The sequence below is a fragment of the Quercus lobata genome, chromosome 9 (assembly GCF_001633185.2).
Source record: "Quercus lobata isolate SW786 chromosome 9, ValleyOak3.0 Primary Assembly, whole genome shotgun sequence".
NCBI lineage: Eukaryota > Viridiplantae > Streptophyta > Magnoliopsida > Fagales > Fagaceae > Quercus > Quercus lobata.
The window spans coordinates 11922291-11948066 of NC_044912.1; the positions used below are offsets into that span (position 1 = coordinate 11922291).

Genomic DNA, 25776 nt, shown 5'->3' on the forward strand with positions numbered 1-25776 from the left:
CGTGGGTTGAAGGTTTTGAGAGAGAAGAGAGTGTTTGGGAGGTGAAAAGGCATGGATAGATCGAGAGAGATTGAGAAAATGAGGATCGGATCGCAGAAACCTATTTATAAGTGTTCAGTAATTCTTGATAGATCGAGGTGTCGAGAGGTATCAACGAAGGTGTCGAGCTTTAAAAGTTTCGACAGATTCAGCTATCGAGAGGTGTCCAGGCAGGTGTCCACAGCAACCAAAGCTCGATGGATTGAGGAGATATCGAGGAGCTATTGAGGGGACAGGAGATTTCTTGATCGATCCACCTAGCTATCGAGAGGTGTCGAGATTGCGATAACAATCAACTGAATATCTCATTAGATAGGCTAGGTATCAAGAGGTGTCGAGGAGGTGTCGAGATTGCTTAAAAACAGTTTTTCAAGAAGGAAAAAACACAGATATGAATGTAATCAAACATGCAACTCAACCAAGGATCCAAATAACATTTTAACCTCTCAAAAACATCTCTCAACAATAAAAATGTTAAGCACATAGATCCCAAAACACACACACACACTAAACAAGTTTAACCAATTTTATATTTCAAAAACAAGTTAAGATAGTTTAGTGAACATACATTAACACATGTAAAACCTTGTAATGGCCAAATCACATTGTACCTGCTCATGTATTAAGAGTAGCAAAAAAATTGCGTGTTGTGTGTGAAAAACATCGCAAGATTGCATGAGTGTATACATGTTATGACGATTTGAGATATGAGAAAATTACTTTAACTCACACACAATCATAACTGTTTGATGGGAACTATCACCTTTGAGGTACATCCTATAACTCCCACATCTCTTAATATACATGCTTGCAATCATATGTAAAGCATTTTGTTCATTTTGCTTTTTATTTTTCTTTGCATATTTTTCTTTTTAAGCAATTCATGCATAGGCATATAAGAGATAGAAAAGAAATACCCAATTATGTTAAGCATTTGACATTCCAATTTTTCTATACCGAAGCACACAAATGTCATTCATGATTGGCGAGCAACAGTGGTGAGATGGTTATTTATGTCTTTTTCTTAGGATTTTCTAGTCCTTCCTGTCAAAAAGAGTGATACAAGTGTTAAGTACAAGAGATCACTTAACCTTACTCATCACAAACATGAGCCACAAAGCTCCCTTACTTAGTTGTGCATAGAGATGCTCATCTAAGCTACAAAAGATACAAAATTTAGAAAACTTTGTTTCAATAGCCATCTAAGGTACACAAGTACCAATGTACACAAAACACACACTGTTTTTGTATTTTTCTGATTTTTCAATTTTATTTTTATATGAAAAACAAAATAAACAAAACTGAAAACAAACAAAAACATGTTAATCAAAGCAAAGCATAAAAACTAGATAGACTCAAACCTTGAAAGCAAAACACACAAGTAATGCAAACAAAAACAAGAAGGGAGAGAGAGAAGAAGTGACAGAATCACTTGGAGCCATTTTCCTTCCACCCTTTGGAGGAACCTTTCCTTTAATTAAAGTCTTGAATCGGTGGTGAGGGGGAAGAATTGAAATCATTCAAGTTTGAAAGAAACATGAGGGCTTTGAGAAGATCTCCAAGGGGAGCAAACAAGGATGGAAACTGATTTTGGTTTCCTGATGCGAACATGCTATTGCTTTGTTGAGTGGCTAGCTACTTATAGCAATTAGTTCGAGTATGACCGGCTGCTCCACAGTGATGACAGAGATGCTACTTCTTCTATTTAGGCTATGAGAGTTGGCTTTCTTAGCCTTAGAGTTTTTAACTTTCTTCTTATCTTGCTTAGGGGGTGCTCCTAAGATAGATTTACCCTTATTTATGTTCTCACTAGCTACATCAGTTTTGACATTAGTGTTCTCAATTTCAACATTATTACTAGGAGGAACAAAAACAGTAGTATTAGAAGAAGCAATATTAGAAGAAGAGAAATCATACCCTAAACCGGTTAAATCTGAAGCAGATTTCTGAAGACTAAGCATTTCATTGAGCTTAGTGCTTGAAGTCTTTTCCAGTTGAGCTCTGACTTGGAACAGTTCTACCTCAAGCTTCTTGATCTTCTCAGCCAAGAAGTTATTCTCAAACCTCAGTGCTCCAATAGTTTGATTGGATTCATCAAACTTTGTGGAAAGCTCTTCACACTCAAGCTCCACATCACTAAGCTTTTTGGTGGTCAACCTATACAACTTCTCATGCTTTTCTGAGACCTTGTACAGCTTTGCATAGGCTATATGGATGACATCTTATTCATCCATCTTCTCAAACTTGGACTCCACCAATTCTTCTTCTTCATCCACATCTTTAACAATCTCCTCAGTAGGATTGACAGTGGCAGTGAAGGAATTTAAGATTCCATCATCCTCATTATCGAAATCATCCTTAGGCTTGATGTCGCTCAAAGTAGCAGTAAGTGCCTTGCTTTTCCCAATGGTCTTGAGATATGTAGGGCACTCTTGTTTCATATGTCCAAAGCCTTGACACTTGAAGCACTTCGGTCCTGTAGGAACAATGTACTGACCGCCATCCCTAGCATCTTTCTTCCCTTTATCTTGGCTCTTGAACTGAGAAGAACTGGATTACCTACGGTCCTTGTTGAAGCCCTTCCCATTGGCATTCTTTATGAACTTCTTGAATTGCCTGGTGATGTAGGACTTCATCTTAGAATCTTCATCGTCTGAAGACTCATCTGTGTCATTACTCTTGGCCTTCAAAGCCATGCTTTTGCTCTTACCCGACTTACCAATCCTCGTTAACCCTAGCTCGTAGGTCTGCAGATTACCAACCAGCTCTGTCAAAGGGATCTTGTCAATATCCTTTGATTCTTCAATCGCCGTAATCTTGGCATGGAATCTCTCGGGTAGAGATCTAAGCACCTTTCTCACAATCTTGGGTTTAGGGATGATTTCCCCAAGATTGAAAGCTAAGTTCATTATGTCCTTGAACTTGGCATAGAACTCATTGAACGACTCATCCTCTTCCATCTTTATCTCTTCGAATCTAGTAGTGAGCCTTTGAAACTTTGAGTCCTTGACAGCCTTTGTTCCTTCATAGGTTGTCTGGAGGATGGTTCATGCTTCCTTAGTAGTTTTAGTGGAGGATATCTTCTTGAACTCCTCATTGGTGACCGCACTGAATAAAGCATTCAATGCTCTGCTGTTGAAGTTTTCCGCCTTGATCTTGGCTTCATCCCAATCTGTTGGCGCTTCCTTTGGCTTGGTCCAACCAATCTTTATAGCTTGCCACACCTTCTCATCTAAAGGTTGCAAGAAAGCTCTCATGCGTATTTTCCAGTATACATAGTTAGTATCATCAAATAAAGGAGGTATAATGAGAGATTGTCATCTATCCATGACAAACAGGGGTCAATGGATCACACAGCAAAGATTAAAACCTAATTTGAGTGTGCCTGCTCTGATACCACTTGATAGGCCAAAAACGTATTTACCTCTTGTGATGAATTAATTGATTAATTAGCCAAGTTTATTAATTAATCAAATTAACATGCAAACACGTGGTAGCACAAAAAAATCACCAATTAAACTAAGTATGCAGTGGAAAATAAATTGACATGGTGATTTGTTTACGAATGAAGAAAACCAACACGGCAAAAACCCCACTGGGTGATTTTAAGGTCACCACTCCCGAGAATCCACTATTATCACAAAAAACGGTTACAAGTAAAGGAATCCTAGTACCTTATACCAACCTACAGTTGAACCCTTATCCCAATACCCAATTGAACTTGTTCTATAGTGACAATCTCTCCTTGTAATGCACGGCTCCCAATACGTGACTAACCAATTGCACGGATCCTAGTACGCGACTTCAATCACCAACTAGAGAAGGTTATTGGCTGCAAAGTTCTTCAGTTCATCACACGATGAAGATTCAGAAGATGCTTGGTCACAAAATCCTACGGTGCACAAACACAGCAACTTCTTCACAAGAAAGATGAACTAGGGAAAAACTCTGTCTCTGGTCACAATTTGACTGAACAAACTTTGCTCAACACTTGTGCAACTTGTGTCCACTTTGATGGCCCTTAAAATAATCCTTTTATATGTCTAGAGTTGTGAGAAAAGAAAGCCCAAACATACAATCACGTATTAGAGTCAAAACAGAACTGAAATTCTGTATTTCATAAACCTCGATAGATACCCTATCTGTCGAGCTGCTGTCAAGCCACGGGGCTGAACAGCTCTTTAAGCTCGATAGATGGCAAGCTGTCGAGCTTTAATGACAGACACTTTTCAAACTTGAATCTTGGACAGACTTGCATGGCTTCAACACTTGATCTTGAAACAAAGTTTCTTGAAGTATTAAACACATCCTAGATCTACCTAAATACAAGTAAAGTGAGTTTTGTCAAAGGATTAGCAAATTACATAAAATAGTGACATATGTTCCTAACAAGTGAATCACATATGTCCTAACAAAAATGTGTATGTCACGATACATGAACCTATGACCCTAAACATCGGAAATATTAATGCATAGGCATAGAGAGTGATGATGCATAGGTACCTTCACCCACTCTTTACGAGTATTTTGGGTGAGAGCCTTAGATGGCAGGGTACGACCAACATAACTTTCAAACCTCGGAGTGAAGTTAGCGAGGCATAGTGATATGTTCTTCAGCATTTCCATAACGTATCCAATGAGATGTCCTTCACTATTTCCCTTAGCTTGTGCTTCCCTTGGTCTTCTCTTAGAACTTTCTTGACCACGCATAGATTTAGCCCTCTCGAGCTCATGAAGCTTGAAACAATTCGGCCTTGTGTGCCCTTGTACGCCACAATGATGACACACATGCTTCACGTGAGGCCCCCTTTGATTTTTGGGTAATGACTTCCCTTTTTCCTTTGGTCTTGCACCAATGGTTCTCTTTACTACAGCAGGGGTCTCAATCTCAGGCTTCACTTCTTTGAGTTTCTCTTCATTCTTGGCTGATACGAACCTTACCTCCTTCTTGGGTTCGTTGCTAGAACTTCCTTCTCTAGTATAGCCTAAACTGGTCTTATCATGTGAAGACTTTTGAGAGGACAACACATTCTCAAATTTCTTGGTGGAGATGTGCTCAACCTTGACATTAGCTTGGATAACCTTAAGTTCAAGAAACTTGATCTTAGTGTAAGCTTCAACCAACTTTCCTTTGAGTCCTTCTACTTCACACTTTGCTTCCTTGAGTTGCACAAGTATACACCTATGCTCTTCTTCAAACTTTTTCATCTTTTTCACAACACTATTCACAACTTTGGCGTATTTGCCACAATCTTCTAGCAGAGAATCATATGCTTCTTGTCGGTTGATTTCCCCTTCATTTTGGCACACATCTTCATCTTCTGATTCTTCAATTTCCTCATCGTCGGAAAGATCACCAAGTTCATCAACCAAATTGCTCAAATCATTCTTAGAATCAACGGAGGCAATTGTCATGAATGCTTTGTAGTTTCCTTCACTGTCACATTCTCCTTCCGTGTTTGAATTTGAGTTATCAAAATCACTGAGGGTAGTGGCAAACACTTTACCCTTCCCTATCAAATAATTGGGACACTCCTTCTTAAGATGTCCATGGCTATTGCCTTCATAACACACAATTCCTTGAGGGGATTGAAACTCCTTTCCATCTTTCTTCTTAAACTCCTTCCTATCACCCTCAGAGGATGAAAACTTTCCTTTGCTGAACGGCTTCCCATTGTTTTTCATCTTCAGAAATTTTCGGAAGTTCTTTGCAAGGAATGCTACCTCCTTCTCTACATCATCTTTTTTGGAGGAATCATCCATTCTCTTAGTGATAGTTTTGAGAGCAAGAGATTTGATCGACTTATGAGAAGGTAGTCCCAGCTCATATGTTTGGAGAGATCCAATGAGCTCTTGGATTTTGATCTCATCCAAATCTTTACTCTCTTCTATGGCTGTGAGTTTTGCTCAGAAACTCTTTGGTAGTGACCTCAAAATCTTTCTCACCACCTTAGCATCCTCAATCTTCTCATCGAGATTGAGCTTAGCAATTACGATTTGTTAAGCTTCCCATAGAATGAGTCAAAAGCCTTATCATCACCCATCTTAAGCTCTTTAAATCTAGTGGTAAGCATTTGGAGCTTCGTGTCCTTAACTTTCTTGGTACCCTCATAAGTAGTCTCAAGAATCATCCAAGCTTCCTTGGCAGTCCTCACATGCGATATCCTGTGAAATTCATCATTAGATACACCACAAAATATTGTGTTAATAGCTTTACTGTTTGCATTAGCCAAAGCAAGGGCTGCCTTGTCCCATTCTAACCTGGGTGTCATGGGTTTGACATACCCATTCTCGATAGAATCCCATACCGACTCATCTATAGCACACAAGAATGCCCCCATAAGGACTTTCCAAAACACATAGTTACTCCCATCAAAGAATGGTGGAGCATTAAGCGATTGTGATCGGTCCATCACAAAGGGTCAAGGATCACACTTAGGTAATAAAACTACAGTGAGCGTACCCACTCTAATACCAATTGAAAGCTCGAAAATGTGTGAAAACACAAGAGCTATTTAGACCCCTAAATTAAAGTTACGGCTCGATTGATTTTACTCTAATTTATACTAAGTGCGAAATAGAGTAAATGCAAGCGGATAAACAAATAAACTACTCTAACCCATAATCATTATAATACAACAGTAAAATGAAAGGCAAAAGAGTAGGGAAGAAGAATGCAAACACAAGATAACATGCCAATGTGTTATTGAAGAGGAGACTGAAGAACTCAGCGAAAAACCTCTCTGCCGCCCTCCAAGCGGTAATTAATCCACTAGACAATCAGTTGGGATACATGGGTTAGCAAGAGACCCTCCAAGCCTAATCTACCCGATGCACCTAAGCCCTCCAATCTCCTACTCCAGCAAGGCTTCTCGGAACCGTGTCTTGTCTAGCTCTCTGGATCCCGCAATACGCCCAATTGCATCCGCTAAAGCCTAGCATCTTCCAATACTTCTCAGCAGCACCAAAACCTCACTTGACACTCCGAAAGGGTTTTGTAAGTGTTTGGGCTATCAACCTCTCAATGGTATGGAAATGGAGAGGTAGGAGTTAAGGAAAATCCACAAGCAATTGTGTAGAGAAATGTGGGTATAACAATCTCTAACTTTCAAGGTTTGTGACTAGGGTTTTCTCTCAGAAGCACTCCTCAACATTTGTGGGTATATATAGTGTAGGTACAGAAAGTGTGTATCAAAAATGACAGTTTGGCAAAACAGAATGTTTTACGAGTATCTCGCGAGAAGGCCTTACTCGCGAGACACTCGCGAAACACAGCTGTCTCCATCCTGTCCTAACTCTTCGTATTCTAGTCATGCGCAGGGCACATGCATCACTTCGCTGGATGATTACTCGCAAGCTACCCACGAAAACAATTCAGTCTTCTATTTACCTTAAGTCTTCACACTTTCTCTCTCTCTCACATACAACTCTTAAAAATAAATCCCACATGGAATATAGGGTACAAAAGATTGAATAGAATTACAATCAAATTTGGCACGGAAATAAAGCCAACAAAACACATAGTTGTAAATTACAACTTTACAAATGTGCACCCCTGTATACTTATCCCAGTTATTAAAATCATTCTTTTTGGTATTAAGTTCAGTAAGTATTCCAAATAGTTCCGTACATTCCTTTTAATGGGTTTGGTGGCATGTGTCAAGCTTTAATTTTGGGGAACCCTATCAATGTGAGGTTGTGAATAGGTGGGATACTCATTTGAGAAGTATGTTGCTTTGTCATGTTCTTGACTTAGCTTAGTCATCATTTAGTTATTGTAGGTTGCTTTCACATTTCTTTTAACTTCTCCACTATGTTTGGTATTATAATTCTTAATATGAATTGGGCATTTTCAAATTCCATTGACACAAGTTGTTATTTTCTTGCTTAACATCTTAAGATGTTTTTACAAATTTTTTTTTTTTTTGATAGGTAATCAGAAAACTATTATAAATGAGAGAAAAAAGAAAAATACAAGAAGTTCAAGATGATGAACAACAAGAAATAAAAGAAACAAACAACACAACAAATAGAGGGGTTAGGAAACTAAACTAAGGGAGGACAAAAACTCAAAGAGAGAAGAACAATCAGTAAAAACCCAACAACAAGACCACTTAAAAAGACTACGATGGCACAAAACATTTAACTCATCCAACGTCTTCTCTTTGTCCTCAAAGGATCGTCGATTTCGTTCCAACCACACAATCCACTTTAAGCACCCTGGAACCAAGTTCCAAATGTCTGAATTATGCTTCCCAAGCCACTGATGCCAACAAGATAACAAACTCGCCACCGATCTTGGCATAACTCAATGAATACCAAAGGCCTGAAGCATAAAAGTTCATAGGGAATGGGTAACATGACAATGAAGAAGAAGGTGGTCTACCGACTCCCCATCACAGCAATGCATACAACACCTATTAGCCAAAGGGCGACCCTTAAGCATTAGATTATCCAAAGTAAGGGTCCGACCATGTGTAGCTGTCCACAAAAAGAATGCCACGCACTTAGGAATCTTTGGTTTCCAAACACCCTTCCAAGGAAACAAAGAATTCAAAGCACCCTGAATCGCATGGTAGTAAGATCGAGTGTCAAACTTATCACCACCTTTTAGCTGCCAATAAAGAGTATCTCTCCTATCACCTCGAGGAATACGATTTTGGATAAGTTGAAGTAGAGAATAAGATGCAGCCAACTCCTAATCTTCAAAAGCTCTATAAAACCCTAAATTCCACACTCTAACAGTACCCCCTTCTGGAATCCACAAAACCTCAGAGATACAAGCATCCTTAACCGCTAAACACACATAGAACTCAGGATAGAGATCTTTAAGAGTATTATCACCAATCCACCTATCATGCCAAAAGTGGATAGGAGTGCCTTCACCCACTACAAAAGTTAGATGCTTAGAAAAGCTCTCCCATCCTTCATTAATGCTTCTCCATAGGCCACACCCATGAGTCCTCCTACAAACATTAGTGCTCCACCCCCCTTGACCCTCACCATATTTAGTGGAAATAACTTGCCACCAGAGATGGGTAACTTCATGACCATATCTCCATAGCCATTTCCCTAATAAAGCTTGATTAAAAGGCACCACACTTCTTATCCCCAAACTACCCATCCCAACTGGTAAACACACCTTTTCCCATGCCACCAAAGGATATTTGAAACTCCTCTCAGAAGACCCCCAAAGGAAATTCCTCTGAATACTTTCCAATCTAGCAGCCACAGCTTTAGGAATAGTAAAAAGAGATAAAAAGTACGTTGGGAGACTTGAGAGAGTACTCTTTAGTAACATGAGTCTACCACCTTTAGATAAATAGAGACGCTTCCACCCAGATAGCTTCTTCTCCATTTTCTCCAAAATAGGATTCCAAATCGAGATTGTCTTAAAAGAAGTTTCCAAAGGCATCCCCAAATATTTCATAGGCAAATTGCCCACTCTACATTGAAGAATATTAGCCAGAGCATCTAGATTATTCACCTCCCCAACGGGGACAATCTCATTTTTCCCTACATTGACATTCAAACCCGTAAAAGCCTAGAAACAAGACAACACCAATCTTATGGACAACAACTATTCCCTAGAGGCATCACAAAATAAGATAGTGTTTGTTTTTAGACCCCTTAAAACACAATTGGATTAACCTAGTTAATTAGCCAAGTGATTACTTAGTCCAAATTTTAGATCTAGGTTAACACAAACATATAATCATATCAATGTAAAGTGTGGAATATAAAGAACACAAAGATATGATGACCCAGGAAACCACACCGGTAAAAACCTGGGAAAGATTTAACCTAGCTATCCTCAAGGTAAACTTGAATCCACTATGAAAGAATCGAAATTTTACAATAGCAACTTAGACCACTAACATCCTACTGCTACCCACCAGTAGAAACTTACTGACACGACCACGTGTAAGCTCCGAGACCACGGACTCCTTCTTTCTTGGATTCTCCAGCAAATACAAGCACACCTGCTTGTGTATCTTTAAGCTTTTATTGCAACAACTGAGTGATCATCAAGCTCTCAATGAAATCTCCTTCTTGATAATCCTAAGCATGTGTGAAGGCAACCACCTCTCAGATCTCACAAGAGATTCACACACACAGCAATTAGAGCTCCTAAGTCCTTAGAGAGCTTTTGGGTACAAAACCCTAAATATATAAGAGGCACACTCTTCTCTCTCTAAAAACTTATAAAAACGTGCTTAGGGTTTCCTTTATATACTATGAGTAAAACACTTAACCCTACACATCATATGGGCTTAGGGTTGAGTTGGAAAATTTTGCAGAAAAACATTATGCCTAACTTTCGATCGATCGAGTCTAATTCTCGATCGATCGAGCCAGATTGAATTGCACAATGAATTCTGCAGCAGCTTGATTCCAACTTTACATAAAACACTTTTCCCTATGTTACAATTTTGTTTTGTTTCTTGTTGTTGTAGCTTCAAGACTGTAATTCTTTTGATCTTTGAATCAATCTTTTTATCATACTGCTCATCCATCCAGGCATCATCATTTATCTCCACATTTCTGAACCTTCCTCTTTGTCTTTTTCAATTATATGTTTATTTTAAAAAAATTTCCCATCAGTAAAACCATAGGACATGGCTGGTTTAATGTCAGATATATGGTTTTCTCTTACTGATGGACATGCAATTGCCAAAATCATCCCTTCATTATATTTGTATTTGCTCTGACTTTTTCCCTATGAAAGTTCAAATATGTGTATAAACACCCTTGAACGTTTAGACCCCCAAATTACAACTTAACCAATTCAAGCATTATGTCAAACAATTAGTGTGCGGAAAATTAACATAAGCTATAATATGGAATTGGAAAAACTATCTAAACCAAATTAAAATCACAACCCACAGCAGATAAAAAGGCAAAGATAAAAGGGAAGGAAGATGCAAACACAAAGACAACACGCGATGTGTTATCGAAGAGGAAACTGAAGCCCTCGGCGTAAAACCTCTCCGCCGCCCTCCAAGCGGTAAACAATCCACTAGAAAATATAGTTGGGATACATGGACAGCAATAGACCCTCCTAGCCTAATCTACCCAGTGTACCTAAGCCCTCCAAGCTTCTTGCTCCAACGAGGTTGCGCCGAACCTTTTTCTTTTCTAGCTTCCCGGATTCCGCTACTAGACCGTAGCATCAACCAATGTAGATTGGTTCCTTCCTAACTGCTTCCCAGAAATCCAAACAGCCCTCTCACAGTGATGAATATGGTGAGAACAAGGTTTGGTAAAATGCCTCTCAAAGATTTGACAATGGAGAGGAAGAGAATTGAGGAATTTGAAGAGACTCTAATGTATAGATTGTGGGTGAATCAATCTTGTTTTTCTTTAGGGTTTCTCTCTCAAAATTCTCTCTGGAAGCTCTTTTTCATTTGTGGGTAAAAGGGGTATTTATACTGGAGTAAGAGAGGAATGTGAAACGTCAGGATTTACAAAACAGGGGTGGCTCGCGGCTTGACCTCGCGACTTGACTGAGTCGCGAGATCTAGTCGCGAGATAACCGTATGGCCAGTTGTCCTGTTTTATCCTGTAGTGCTCCAGCTAGCATGACTGTTCACCTTCTGGCATGCTTGACACGTGTGTTGCGTCTGGCGGCTTGAAGCCGCGAGCCACCTGCGAGAACAAGCCATAAGTCTCTATTTTCTTGCACACTCTTGAGCAAACTTCACTCTATCTCACTCACTACCCTTACAACAAGCCCACCTAAATACAGGGTTACTAAATGTTGAAATACAAGCAAATTTGGCACGGAATAAAACCAATAAAATGGTTGATTAAATTCAACCTTACAATTTCCCCCTTTGGCTATTTCGTGACAAAACCCTAAAACAGACTCTAGACTTAACATGTGAGTTGGGAACAGTTGAGCAAAACTCACTCACACCTAACTCTAGAAGCTGTGAAGCACTTGAATCATATGAACATAAGACTCCTGAAACACAAAAATACACCATGATCATTGTAAGCAAAAAATCGTGAAATGCATATGAAACAGGCAATATGTGATCAAGCAAAGATAGAGTTAAGAAACAAACCATGACTTGATCAACCAAGTAATCACTACAAGGTAGTGACCACAATGCTCATTCACACTTGGAATGAACACTAGGACATACAAGCAGACAAGCTCAATGCAAGTCTCTTGCATGCCAAACACTCAACCAATACATAATACACTAAGTATATGCATCTAGGAACAATCCTACAAGGGCACAAGAGTGACAGTACATGAATCAAAATGCAAGACATTTAGATAGAAGTACTGATTTCAACATAGCATAAAAGGCTGCATTAAGCAAGGTACAAACCATAAAGCCTACAGAATATGCATAAAAACATTAACCCTAAAAGCTTACATAAGCACATGGGTACAAACCACAATATATTCTGAATAACATCAACAATGTATATAAAAGATTAAACCAAGATTATAAGTTATGATTTAGAAACAAGAACACACCAAAACCACAGTGTATCACACCCATATAAACATTAAATACCCAAAACATAAGCATATATAAACAATGTCTCTGATTTTGACAACTCCCCCTCAACACAGTACTACCCCTTAAGAGCTGCTTTTCTGCTTCTCATCAACAATCTCATCAACAACAGAAAGAACATCTCCCCCTTTTTGACCGGAATGACCAAAGGGTCACTGTCCATGTTGGGTGGTGAAGCTGTTAAGTTTTGCAAACAAAATATCAATCTGGTCCTGCATGGCTCTCATCCTCTCAGAGTGCTTAGTCTGGACTCCTCTGATCCCATCAAGTCGTTCCAAAATGATTTGAAAAGCATCTGGAGGTGTATCTGAAGAAGTTGATGCTCTAGTCCTTTTGCCAATCCTCCTGGGTGTTGAGGTTGATGCATGCCCTGCTGCCTCTGCCTCAGTCTCCATTGGGACACCCTCTCCTTCATCACTTTCATCTTCTTCACCTGGAAGCCAAACACTTATCCTTTTGAAGGTAAGCTTGTTAATTGCAGAAGGTGTGGACATGGGACTGATGTCTCGAGGGATTGGAACACCCTTCTTTCTAAAGATCCTCATTAGCAAACTAGGAAAGATCAGTTTTGGCCTAGAAGTGGTTCTAGTCTCATCCACAATAGTGTCATATATGTGGGAACTGATGTCAATGAATGACTTTTCTTTGAGATCCATCAGAAAAATTGCTCTTGCACAGTTGATTGTAGTCAACTTCCTTATGGGATATAGGTTAAACATCATGATTATTGTTAGACACCTCATGTCCACTGGAAAAGCTGTGGTATTCAGACATTTCCCTTCTCTCTATCCACCTATCCTTTGTTGAACAATTTCAATAGACACAATCCTATCTTTGTAATTGACAAACTCCTGATCTTCTAATCCTTCAAGACCTAGCACATCATCAATGTCATGTGCATCCAAAGTGAACTCTTTACCTCTAACCCAGCAGCTTAGATCATCCTCCCTTATCACAGCATTTGAATAAAATTCCCTAATCAGGGGTTCACACACTACAGGGAGATCACTCAGAAGCTTTTCCCATCCTCTCCCTTCAAAGCAGCTGGGGATAAAAGTGTTCCTTAAATCCTCCAAATCCACAAACCTTTCTTGAATAATTCCTACTTTTAAGAAGAAATCATTGTATCTCTCAAAGTGGGAAACAGACCTGAACAAGTTAGGGTCCATTTTCATCCTCTTATCTGCCTTCTTTGTAGGTGTTTTCTTCTTTGGGGATGAAGGTGCCATCTGTGAACAATCAGAAGAGGCCACAACAACATAGAGCAATACATGTGCAGAACTAATTAGTACTATGTCATTAACAACAACAATAAAAATGCAACCACACAGATGAACTTAAACACTTAAACCTTATGCTACTTAAATCATCCACATGGATGAACAAGCCTAAAAGAGAAAATACAAGAACAACAGGGAGAATGCAGGGGAGTATTAAAGCAGTAGAGATAGAAAACATCCTAAAGACAGATATATGTCAACGAGACATACAATTTGATGAGAATGACATGACTCAAAAATAACATAGTAAAACTCACAGATGCTTTCAATAGATTCACACAATAGAACATGCACATTCAGCACAGTAAACTTCACATCCACAAATAGGAACATTTTGAATCAACTCATCAGCACAAGTTCAAAAAAAATACTTAGCTAAGCACATGATGAAGACCAAAAAAAAAATCAACTAAAATAATTTCAAACTCAAGCAACATCATTCACAAGCTAAGCATGAACATAGAGCAATAGTCGAAACACAAACCCATCTCAAAACCATAAACAAATGCGAATAATCAAGGGGGAAAAAACACAAAATCAAGTAGAAAGGAGTTCAAGAATGAAAACCCATACCTGTTACTTGAAGATTTTGAGCAGAAAATACGCAACAATGGAGTTTGGAAATGGGAGCACGGAGTGTTTGGGAAGGAGACAGTTGAAAGAGAAGATGAATAGTCACAAAAGTTCGAGGGAAAACTGAAAAAGATTTAAAAACTGCCCCTATTTTTGCCAAACACACGTTTTTCGCGACTGAAGTGAGTCGCCACAAAGTCGCCAGTTCAAGCCGCCAAAACACTCAAAGATAAAAGTTTGAAAAATTTTTCTAAGTGTTTTTCGCGACTGGAAGGTCTACCCGCAAGAGAGTCGCGAGCTGAGTCGCGAAAATCTCTAAGTAACCCTCGCGACTGGACCTTCTACTCGCGAACAAGTTGCCAAAAATGACCCGCGAAGACGCGACTGAGGCTCGCGACTTGACTTACCCGCGACTGAGTCGCCAAAACAGGGCAAAAATGGATTTTTGAAAATTTTCAGATTTTTCTAACAAAATACTTTCCAAAAACACCTAAAACACTCAAAAATCTTTTTGTGCTTGAATTAACAAAGATTGAGCATGTGAAAACATATTTCATCAAGTACAATCACACAAATGAATATGGCATTCATTGAACATAAACTTGTGTGTTGTGTGTGGATATCAACAATGAGTTAGTCCTTAGTCTAATGTGAAGTTTCAATGATCAATTCAACCAAGGCATACACAATTAGCACTAGATCATGTGATCTATCTCAATTATAGAAATATGTATATATGACCTCCCATAAAACTTGATAACATATCTTGGAGCTTTACATTTGACTCCACTTTTAATCATAACATTTGATCTTTTTGATCCTTTGAGACAATTACCTCTCATTGTGAGAGTGATATATGATATTTCACTTTAAAGAACTAGCCTTTGGCTTTTTGAATAAACATTCACTTTAATATAAGGTCGCTTACCCTTTTTCCTAGTTAAATACTAGAATGTGCGACAGACTTTTGCAGCTCAATATCTCTTTTCATTTGGAGATTTACATTTGGTGAGCTCTTTTTAGCAAAAACAAAAATAAAGAATGGGAAGATATATAGACACAAGTCTATGCATGTCTCAAGATCATCATAACCATTCACTAATCATTCATGACAAGTTTGAAGATCTATTTACAACAAACACATAGATTTCAAGATTTCTCCCACAGTGATATGAGTGCAAAGAAACAAGCAATGCTCGAAAATGCACAAAACCATTAGCACAAAGGTACAAGACAAAACAAGTTTTAAGACAAAAACTCAACAATGTCAATCAAACTTTTTTGATTTTCTAATTTTTATGTGATTTTTGGATTTTTGACACAAGAAGAAAAAGATTGATAAAAAAAAAATCAAAAGTATGCACAAGTAGACAAGCAAACAACCATCGGCAAAAACAACAAGCAAACAAACAAACATCGTCGCAAAGCATAGGAAGTATTAATGCATGGACATGTTGTAATGCTTATGCATGAGCACCCTTTTTCAATCACACGTCACTTGCGTTTGGGGTGATTTCCTTAGAGGATTGGGTACGGGAGTTAGGGGTTTCAAACCTTCGTGAGAAACTTTCCAAGCAGTTGGTGAATGCACCAATCATCTTCATCACGTTCATCATTCCGGGATCACCATTTTGATCTCTAGATTGTTCACTTGCCCAATTTCTTCTATATTTCTAGGTCCTCGTGACCTTTGAGGGGTTGCACTATTCTTTGCTCTCAGCTTTTGGCAATTTGGTCGAGTATGCCCTTGAAGTCCGCAATGATGACACATATAAGTTGATCTAGGACCTCTTTGTGGTCGTGGACGAGACTTGGCACGAGATTCAGACCTGCCCACACACTGATTGCGGGGATTCAACAACCGTTGGTTCTCCACATTCTTCTTCTCCTCCATCTTGAGCTTCTCAGCAGTAAGGTCAACTTCAACTGGATCTTTAGCTTTTACAAACTTCACTTCTTTAGTGACAGTTCCAGATGAGCTACTTCCTCCGGTATATCCCAATTCGGATTTGTCTGAAAAACTCTTTTGAGATGAAATAACATCATCTAGCTTCTTGGTGGTGACCCTCTCTATTTTAGCATTTGCTTGCACAACCTCTTGCTCAAGAAATCTCACTTTTGTGTAAGTTTCTGACAGCTCACCATTCAATGTTTCTATTTCACATTTGGCCTCCCTATATCGGATTAGGAGACTTTTGTAATCCTCCTCTGCCTTCTTCATTTTTCTCACAGCAGCCTTGGCCACCATTGTGTACTCACCCGACTTCTCTAGGAGTGAGTTATAATTCTCTTGAAGATTGGCTGTACTTTCATCTTCTTCAACATCTGATTCTTCAACAATTCCCAGTGATTCTTCGTCACTATGTTCTCCAAGGTCTCGTACAAGCAGATTTAACTCGTCTGAAGACTCAACATGAGCAATAGTCATAAAAGCTGAGTAGTTCCCCTCTCCATCACAGTTTTCCTCAGATTCTGAGTCGGATGAATCTGAGTCACTCAATGTTGTGGCATACACTTTGCCTTTCGATTTCAAATAATTCGGACATTCTTTCTTAAAGTGTCCATGCCCGTTACATTCGAAACAAGTGACACCTTGTGTAGGTTGAGATTCTTTTCCATCTTTCTTTTTGAATTCCATTTTCTCCCTTCCTGAACTTTGGAATTTTCTTTTATCACCAAATTTTCCATTATTTTTGAATTTCAAGAACTTTCTGAAATTTTTAACAAGGTATGCAACATCTTTGTCAACCACATCTTCTCCCGATGAGTCTTGATCTTCCACCTTCTCATTAATGGTCTTAAGAGCAAGAGATTTACTCTTCTGTTGATTGGGCAGCGACATCTCATAAGTCTGAAGAGAACCAACTAGCTCCTGGACTTTGATGTCATCAAGGTCCTTGCTCTCTTCAATCGCTGTCACTTTAGCACGAAAACTTTCCGGCAAAGATTGAAGGATCTTCCTTACAATTTTAGAATCCTCCGTTTTCTCCCCCAAATTGAACTTGCTGACAACCACCTCATTTAACTTCCCATAGAAAGAGTCAAAGGACTCATCCTCACTCATTTTGAGCTCCTCAAACTGAGTGGTCAGCATTTGCAACTTGGTGTCTTTCACTTTCTTCGTGCCTTCGTAGGTGGTTTCCAATATCTCCCATGCTTGGTGCATTTGGCAATGGTAGCTTGGTGCAATATCTCCCATGCTTGGTCAGCATTTGCAACTTGGTGCATTTGGCAACGGTAATGTGAGAAATCCTGTGAAATTCATCTGGTCACACACCACAGAAAATAGCATTGAATGCTTTACTGTTAGCATTAGATGTAGCGAGTGCTGCCTTATCCCATGTGGATTTGGCTGCCTCAGGTCTGGTCCAACCAATCTCAACAGCATCCCAAACAGATTCATCAATTGAGCAAAGAAATGCTCTCATGCGAACCTTCCAAAAAGCATAAATACTACCATCAAAATATGGAGGTGCATTTAGGGATTGAGACCGATCCATCTCAATAGGGAGTCAAGGATCACACAACGGTATTGAAATCAATAAAAGTGTACCCGCTCTGATACCAATTGAAAGTTCAAATATGTGTATAAACACCCTTGAACGTTTAGACCCCCAAATTACAACTTAACCAATTCAAGCATTATGTCAAACAACTAGTGTGCGAAAAATTAACATAAGCTATAATATGGAATTGGAAAAACTATCTAAGCCAAATTAAAATCACAACCCACAGCAGATAAAAAGGCAAAGATAAAAGGGAAGGAAGATGCAAACACAAAGACAACACGCGATGTGTTATCGAAGAGGAAACCGAAACCCTCGGCGTAAAACCTCTCCGCCGCCCTCCAAGTGGTAAACAATCCACTAGAAAATATAGTTGGGATACATGGACAGCAATAGATCCTCCAAGCCTATTCTACCCAGTGCACCTAAGCCCTCCAAGCTTCTTGCTCCAACGAGGTTGCGCCGAACCTTTTTTTTTTCTAGCTTCCCGGATTCCGCTACTAGACCGTAGCATCAACCAATGTAGATTGGTTCCTTCCTAACTGCTTCCCAGAAATCCAAACAGCCCTCTCACAATGATGAATATGGTGAGAACAAGGTTTGGTAAAATGCCTCTCAAGGATTTGACAATGGAGAGGAAGAGAATTGAGGAATTTGAAGAGACTCTAATGTATAGATTGTGGGTGAATCAATCTTGTTTTTCTTTAGGGTTTCTCTCTCAAAATTCTCTCTGGAAGCTCTCTTTCATTTGTGGGTAAAAGGGGTATTTATACTGGAGTAAGAGAGGAATGTGAAATGTCAGGATTTACAAAACAGGGGTGGCTCGCGGCTTGACCTCGCGACTTGACTGAGTCGCGAGATCCAATCGCGAGATAACCGTATGGTCAGTTGTCCTGTTTTGTCCTGTAGTGCTCCAGCTAGTATGACTGTTCACCTTCTGGCATGCTTGGCACGTGTGCTGCGTCTGGCGACTTGAAGCCACGAGCCACCCGCGAGAACAAGTCGCGAGTCTCTGTTTTCTTGCACACTCTTGAGCAAACTTCACTCTATCTCACTCACTACCCTTACAACAAACCCACCTAAATACAGGGTTACTAAATGCTGAAATACAAGCAAATTTGGCACGGAATAAAGCCAATAAAATGGTTGATTAAATTCAACCTTACACCCTACATATATGAATTTTCATTTTCATTTTTCCAAGTTCAGATGAATTTGACATCTCTTGTCAAATATTGCTGGATTTCCTAATGTTACTGATCTATATATATTAAAAAACTGTAGGCGCAAAATGGAGAATGAGAGGCTATTTGGTGAGCAATTACCAAAACAAGTTGAAGGATTATTGCCCGAAGATGATTCGGACGATGAACTCCTAAGCTCTGTTCTTAAGTAAATCTCTATCTCTTTCTCTCTCTCTCTCTGTCTCTCTCTGTCTCTCATCATAAAGAATAAATATTTATAGTTGTTGGAGCTTGATTGTGTATATATTATATTGGGTAATTATATCTGGAAGCTGTTACCTTTCCTTATAATGGACTCATATCTGGGAATCATTGTTTATATGAAAGGAATCTATGAACTGTATTTGAAATATTCAGTGTTTTTCCTTAAAAATGGCATAGTTGTTATTTCCACTTTTGTTTGAATTTTTCTTGGTAGGCAAAAGTAGAACTGCCTGTCATATTGTTTCTTATTCTCTTATCTTTCATAGTTTAAAGTTAATTTATTTTTATGACTGGTACTTACCCAAATAATGATAAAGTTCACTTTTGTTTATTAAATTTGCATATATGGTGTCAAATATATTTCTGAAAATCAAGAATTCTCTTGCCTAGTCCACTGTAGAACCAAGAAAAAAATTCTAACCAATCTGCTTCGTTATTTGTTTACATATACAATGTCTCTTGGCTTTAATATTTCATTGAATTTTGTGGTTATTAATTTGTGGTCCGTAGTACTGCTGCTATTTGTGGCCAACAACATGAACCTTGCACTGCCAGTTCCATTGTCTCATCCATATTTATGATGAATTCTTTTAAACTTATATTATCAATTTTATGCATGGAGTCTTTGTTAGTGGTTTAATTGTTTGTCCTATCATAAAACTTTTCTTGGAATTGTCCTTAGCCTGGGAACAGCTCTTCTTATATGTAAATGGTACACAATTTTTTGAATATATGCATGTTATTGGATTCATCATTTGCCTTTTTCCCTTGGACTGGGAACAAGTCTCTCATGTATTTGAAAATGAGACACATTACTTGGACTGAGACTCAAATTGATATCAGGTGATGATATTAATAATATCTGCATAGCACACGACACCTTAATTATGCTGTATCATGTTGATTGGAATTCTGTTACTTTTGAATGATCTAAAAGTTCCTTTGCATGATTTAGAAAACATTGGAAATCATAATGGAATCCTTTCATTGTATTATAACTGTTTAAATGCTAAATAGCTGCAGCACTCTAAACATGTCATTAATTTTCATAATTTTATACCTGTATCCTTTGTGGTTTCCTTTTTGAAGATGGTACTGTTTGGAACATAATTATCTATATATTCATTTACTCCGTAACTCTAAATTAGAGTATGTGTGTGTTAAATCTAATCATATCACTGAGTGGCAACAACTCTTCCCGTTATGTTTTCTTTCTGTCCTTTGTTTATAATTAATTAATCTATTGGATACAGGAAAACTAGAAGGCCGCTTGCTCAGTCAAAGGATGAGAATCTCACAGCCATCTCAATTCAGGGAAAAAAAATTCAAAATGATCCTGGAAATAGACCTACTGAAGTTGTCAAAATACAGTATGTTGCTCATCCACCACGATTCTTCTTGCTAGTTACTACGTTATTCAATTTATTCTACAATCCATATAATGCTGAATATTCAGGTTGAACTTGAAATGATAATCTCACTTTTTTCCATTTCCAAGTAGTTACTCCTACAAATGAACATGTTGGAAACGAGGGAGATTGATGCTGTTGAATGTTTAGTGGATCTATTTAGTTGTGATGCTGATGTACTATGTTTGAAGTATTTGCATACTTTGAGATTAATGACAAATTGATAATAGGCTTAAAGTCTAGAAAATACTTCCTAGTCCTTTGGAAATTGTTACATATATTCTTGTGCTGAAATGGCATCATTATTGTAGGGACACGATTTGCAGTCCAAGCCCAAAATGTATGGGATCTTGGCCTAGTGAGCCCAGTATAATAAATTTGTAAAGAGTGAGCTAAAGAACTAGGTTTTAGTGAATTGGACAACAGTTAATATGGATGAACTCCTTGTCCGAGGAGGCAAGTGCTCATATAAATCAAGTAAACAGAGTATAAGTGCAATTGTGATTGCTACAGTGTTCTTTCTCTGTTTTCCGATCTCCTCCCTCTAAGGTCTCTATTCTCATTTATACTACATTTCTTTCTTCACCTTTACCCTACACGTGGATAGTTGATGGCTTAGGCTGATACTTGTCCCATCAGCCTCCTCTAGAAGTCTTTGGAGGATGGCTATAAGGCTGGAAAGGTACTGTTCAGAGGTCACTTCCTCATTAATACGGTCAGGGAATTAGATACAGAGCATTTAATGCTGTGGTAATAGTTTTCCCTTAGATATTTTTGGGTTTCCATCTTTCTTGTATGTTTATGGTGCACGTCCCTATCACTAGAGCTTCTTGAAAGGTCACTTTGATCATTAGGATCTATACCCGATCTGCGTTTAGCTTATCCGAGGAGATATTCCTCCTTGGATTCGGACTTCTCACGCTCTCGGCCAAAGCCCAAAACCCAATTATATGATTTGGGCCCATGACCCCACAATTATCATTTTCAGTTTTGCAGAAACGTTTTTTGGAATCTGTTATGCCCACTTCTCTTGGATGCCTGGATGTAAATAATTTTCAATTGACCAATTTTTTTTTGACGGGTAAATAGTAAGTTTACTGCTAAAAATAAAAAATAAAATCAAGACACATGACAAAGCTCTCAAACATGCTTCTTCAGTACATTCCCTAAAGCACCTAAAGAAACAAGTCTTACAACTGGAGAGACATTGGAAGCTAGCCTAGAAAGGACCTTACACGTTGCAAGAGGCTAGGAAACAATTAACCAAAGGCGCAAAAGTGACTAACGAGAAAAACAAATAAAAGAGAAGAAAACATGACAACTTGAGAACTCATGCTTCAAACAAACCATGAGTGACCTTCCAGACCAAATGTGGCTCTCATGAGCATATCAAACAAACTCGAATAAGGAGGACTTTTAAAAACTTTGTCAATCCAATTCTTGTTGGAGCTTGACTGCGTATTTCAGGTCGAAAAGGAATAGCACTCTTCTAAAATTGTTGAAAGACTAGCAAAAGCTTTCTGCTTTGTCAATTTTAGAGTATATATCCATTGAAAGGACTAATTCGATGGAGGAAATAAAGTGAACAAAAAAAGTGATATAAAGTTGGGTCATTTTAGCCTCTTAAATTTTTATTTTGATTTAATCATGAGTTTCAGACAGTTTACTACAAAGACTTGCAGGAATTATGCCAAATTAAATTCTCAAGGCCTCATGAGATACATGAGACTCTGGGTTCAAAACTCCTAGTTTGCATCTTGGGGCCACTCCCAATGGATTCCTCCCTATAATTAACTAGTATGTGGGATTAGTCAAGTGCTCGAAGAGCTTTGGACACCTATGTTAGTAGTATTACTTAGAATTTTACAAATTGATATCCTTATTAAGCTGTTATGTTTGGAAAGCAGGGTTGTGTTTATCAAGCTGGCTTCTTTTCAAAGGGAATTTGTACTAATAAAGAATAACCTCTGTTATTTACTTGATGTTTGTTGCATTAAGTTATGGTTTGTGAAGAAAAGTATAGCTTCAGCTTAGCTTCTTTTTTGTTCAAATATTCTGATAATATTTATTAACTTGAACATAGAACTAATCTTATGTATTTTCAGGGATGTTAACAACCAGTGCAGTAAGGCGGAACCTGCAGGAGTTGATGTGAATGTTTCTTTTAATTATGGCAGTCTGAATGGCACTGCTGAAGCTGAAGTGACTAGCATTGGCAGTGGAAGTTTGTTGAACGTTGCACCTGTGAATCATTTAGATAATTTGTCAATTGTCACAACAAGAAGTTGATATTTCGGCAGCTTTTGGGGATGCAGTGGCTCCCAGTTCATTTCCACAGAGTAATCTAATAAGAAAGATTGGCAGTGGAAATCGTTTGGATGTTGCACCTGTGAACGATTTAGATAATTTGTCAGATCAGGTAGTGGATGAGGAATTGGAAGATGCAATTGATGAATTAGCTCCTAGTGCATCTCCAAAGAGTAATGTAATGAGAAGGAAGTTGAGAATGGTACTTGATCTTGAGGATGATGATTGAGATGGAAGCGTGGCCAGGTTCCTCTCATTCTTAAAACTTGTACAGTTTCTCTAAACTTCTGCCATATCTGTCTAATTGGATATTGGAAATCAACTTTTCAATTACCTATGATCCCGACTTATTCTAATTTTTTTGATTTCAGCCAGAATAATTTTAAATTAGTAGAATCCCATATTTTATCTCTTTGTGTTTTTCTTTTCTTTTTAGGACCATAATCAGTTTCGATATCTTAATGATATCTTATTCTCTCTGATAAAAAAAAATTATATATCTTTATCTCACTATAATCACTCCAGCAGAAAAATTTCTTATAAGTTCGCGGATCTCAACGTCTTTGAAATATAAATGGAGGCGGGGTGATTGTTGACCCACTTTAAATTTTATAGAATATATTATTTAGAGTTATCTGTAATCTCAATTTCTACATTTCGTGAAAAGATTTTGTAATTTATTTATTTATTTGTCCAGGTGAAGCGTGCGTTCCCTTAGAACTGAAACTGAATTTTGTTGTAAGATTTTTGCAGTGTAGAAGAGTGGATGGAGAAACGATTTTGTAGATTGATCATTTGATGAAGTTTTTGCACTTCGGGATTGTGTCTATTTATAAGGAGTAATGATTATCACTCATTATTGTATATAATCCGCATACTAATCATTTTACGTTTTAAATGTGGATATCATATGTGAAATTGTGGATCTAATGTATGTGGAATGTATAGCATTGAGTTTGTGAGAACATCATTGTTCTCTATTTGAATTAGGTAGCATTAATTGAGGTGAGTGTCAAGGCAAAATGACATTGGTGTAAATTGATGAGGTGGGTGGGGTATTAAGGTTTCTAAGGGAAAATTATCAGATACTCTTAGAGTACGATGATATGGTGTCTCCTCATCTCACGTTTATGGTTGATCTTGTTATGAATTTAATTAGTGAGATTTATTATGAATGTGAAAGGAGGGAGCACCATATCATCGTATTCTAGGAGTACCTAATAATTACTTGTTCCCAATTCTTTTGACTATGATATATGGGAGAAAAGTAGAGCAAATTTGACAATATCAAAATCTAACTTTGCCAAATCTAACTTTGCCAAGGGCCTTCTACTTCCAACCATTGAATTACAAACCAAAAAAAAAAAAAAAAACCACTTTATTTCAAAAAAGAAAAAAAAAAATCCCTCTCTTTCTTCTGAGAGTTTTTTTATTTTTTATTTATTTTTTATTTTTTTATTTTTAAAATTTAATTAATTAATTAATTATATTATTTAAATAAAATATTTATTTATATTATATTATATTAGTTAAATAAAATATTTATTTATATTATTTTTATATAAATATTTATTAATTTTTACAATAATTGATGAGGGGATTCGAACCCTAGTTATTTAGAAAATGTCAAGAATTGAGCGGATCTTATTTTGACTTTCAAATCAAGACCGAAGTTATAACAAAAAGAAAAATTACCATTAATTATAATAATGACTTTAATTTTTTCTTTTTCTCATAAAAAAAAACTAAGAAGACTAAGTTCTTAGTGAAATCTAATGCCATTAAATCACAGGAATCTAAGTAATTCAAGATTATTCTAAGTTTCATTGCAAACAGGAAATATTTTATACTCTTGATAAAATAGTGACGTGGGTTCCAGTTAGCTCAACTGGTAAAGTCTCTGATGGTTGTCTAAGAGATCTGGAGTTCAATCCCCGCCTACACCAAAAACTAATTGGTGTCTTGGTCTGATGATAAAGAGCAATCATCAGGAGTGGACGCCATAAGTTGAAACTCTCTCAAAAAAAAAAAAATAAATAAATAAAATAGTGACATTATTATTATTATTATTTTTAATAAAACAATAGACTAAGAAGACTAAGTTCTTAGTGATCTAAATGTAACTTGTATAAACAAGATTAATCAAAGTCACAGAATATTAGGAAAGTAACTTATTGGCATAAATACCTTACAAAGCCCTACAAACTGTTGAAATATATTAAAGACTACAATTACAAGAGAATAAACTCTATTTCGTCATGAACCAATACGTACAAAGATCCATAGAAGGATCTTTTCGATTAGTAATCAAGTTTATGGCAATGATTGAGTCACATTCAATAATAATATGTTTATGGCTCAAATCCCATATGCCCTATGGAGTGCATGACGAATCGGAATAGCCCATAATTTTGCACAGTTTGTTGGTGTATATACCGATATGGAAGGAAAATCTGAATAATCATCTCCCCTTATCTACTATCATCAATGATTAATTTCACATGATTTAGCTCATTTGCAATCCCTTAAAACATGAAATATTGTAGTCTCTTTTTGGTGGCACTTAAGGCAAATCTTCTCATTGGAATTGGCATTTTTATAGATAAACCCTAGGGCGGGACGATGGTCGTGGCAACTTTTCCTAAGAAAACATTTAAGGTTGTGATTTGTCCTTT

General features: G+C 37.7%; 1 pseudogene; it reads left to right on the top strand.

Annotated features, from left to right (window-relative positions):
- LOC115962164 overlaps positions 1-23484 on the top strand; it is a 47543-nt pseudogene extending 24059 nt beyond the window's left edge.
- The last annotated feature ends 2292 nt before the right edge of the window (positions 23485-25776 follow it).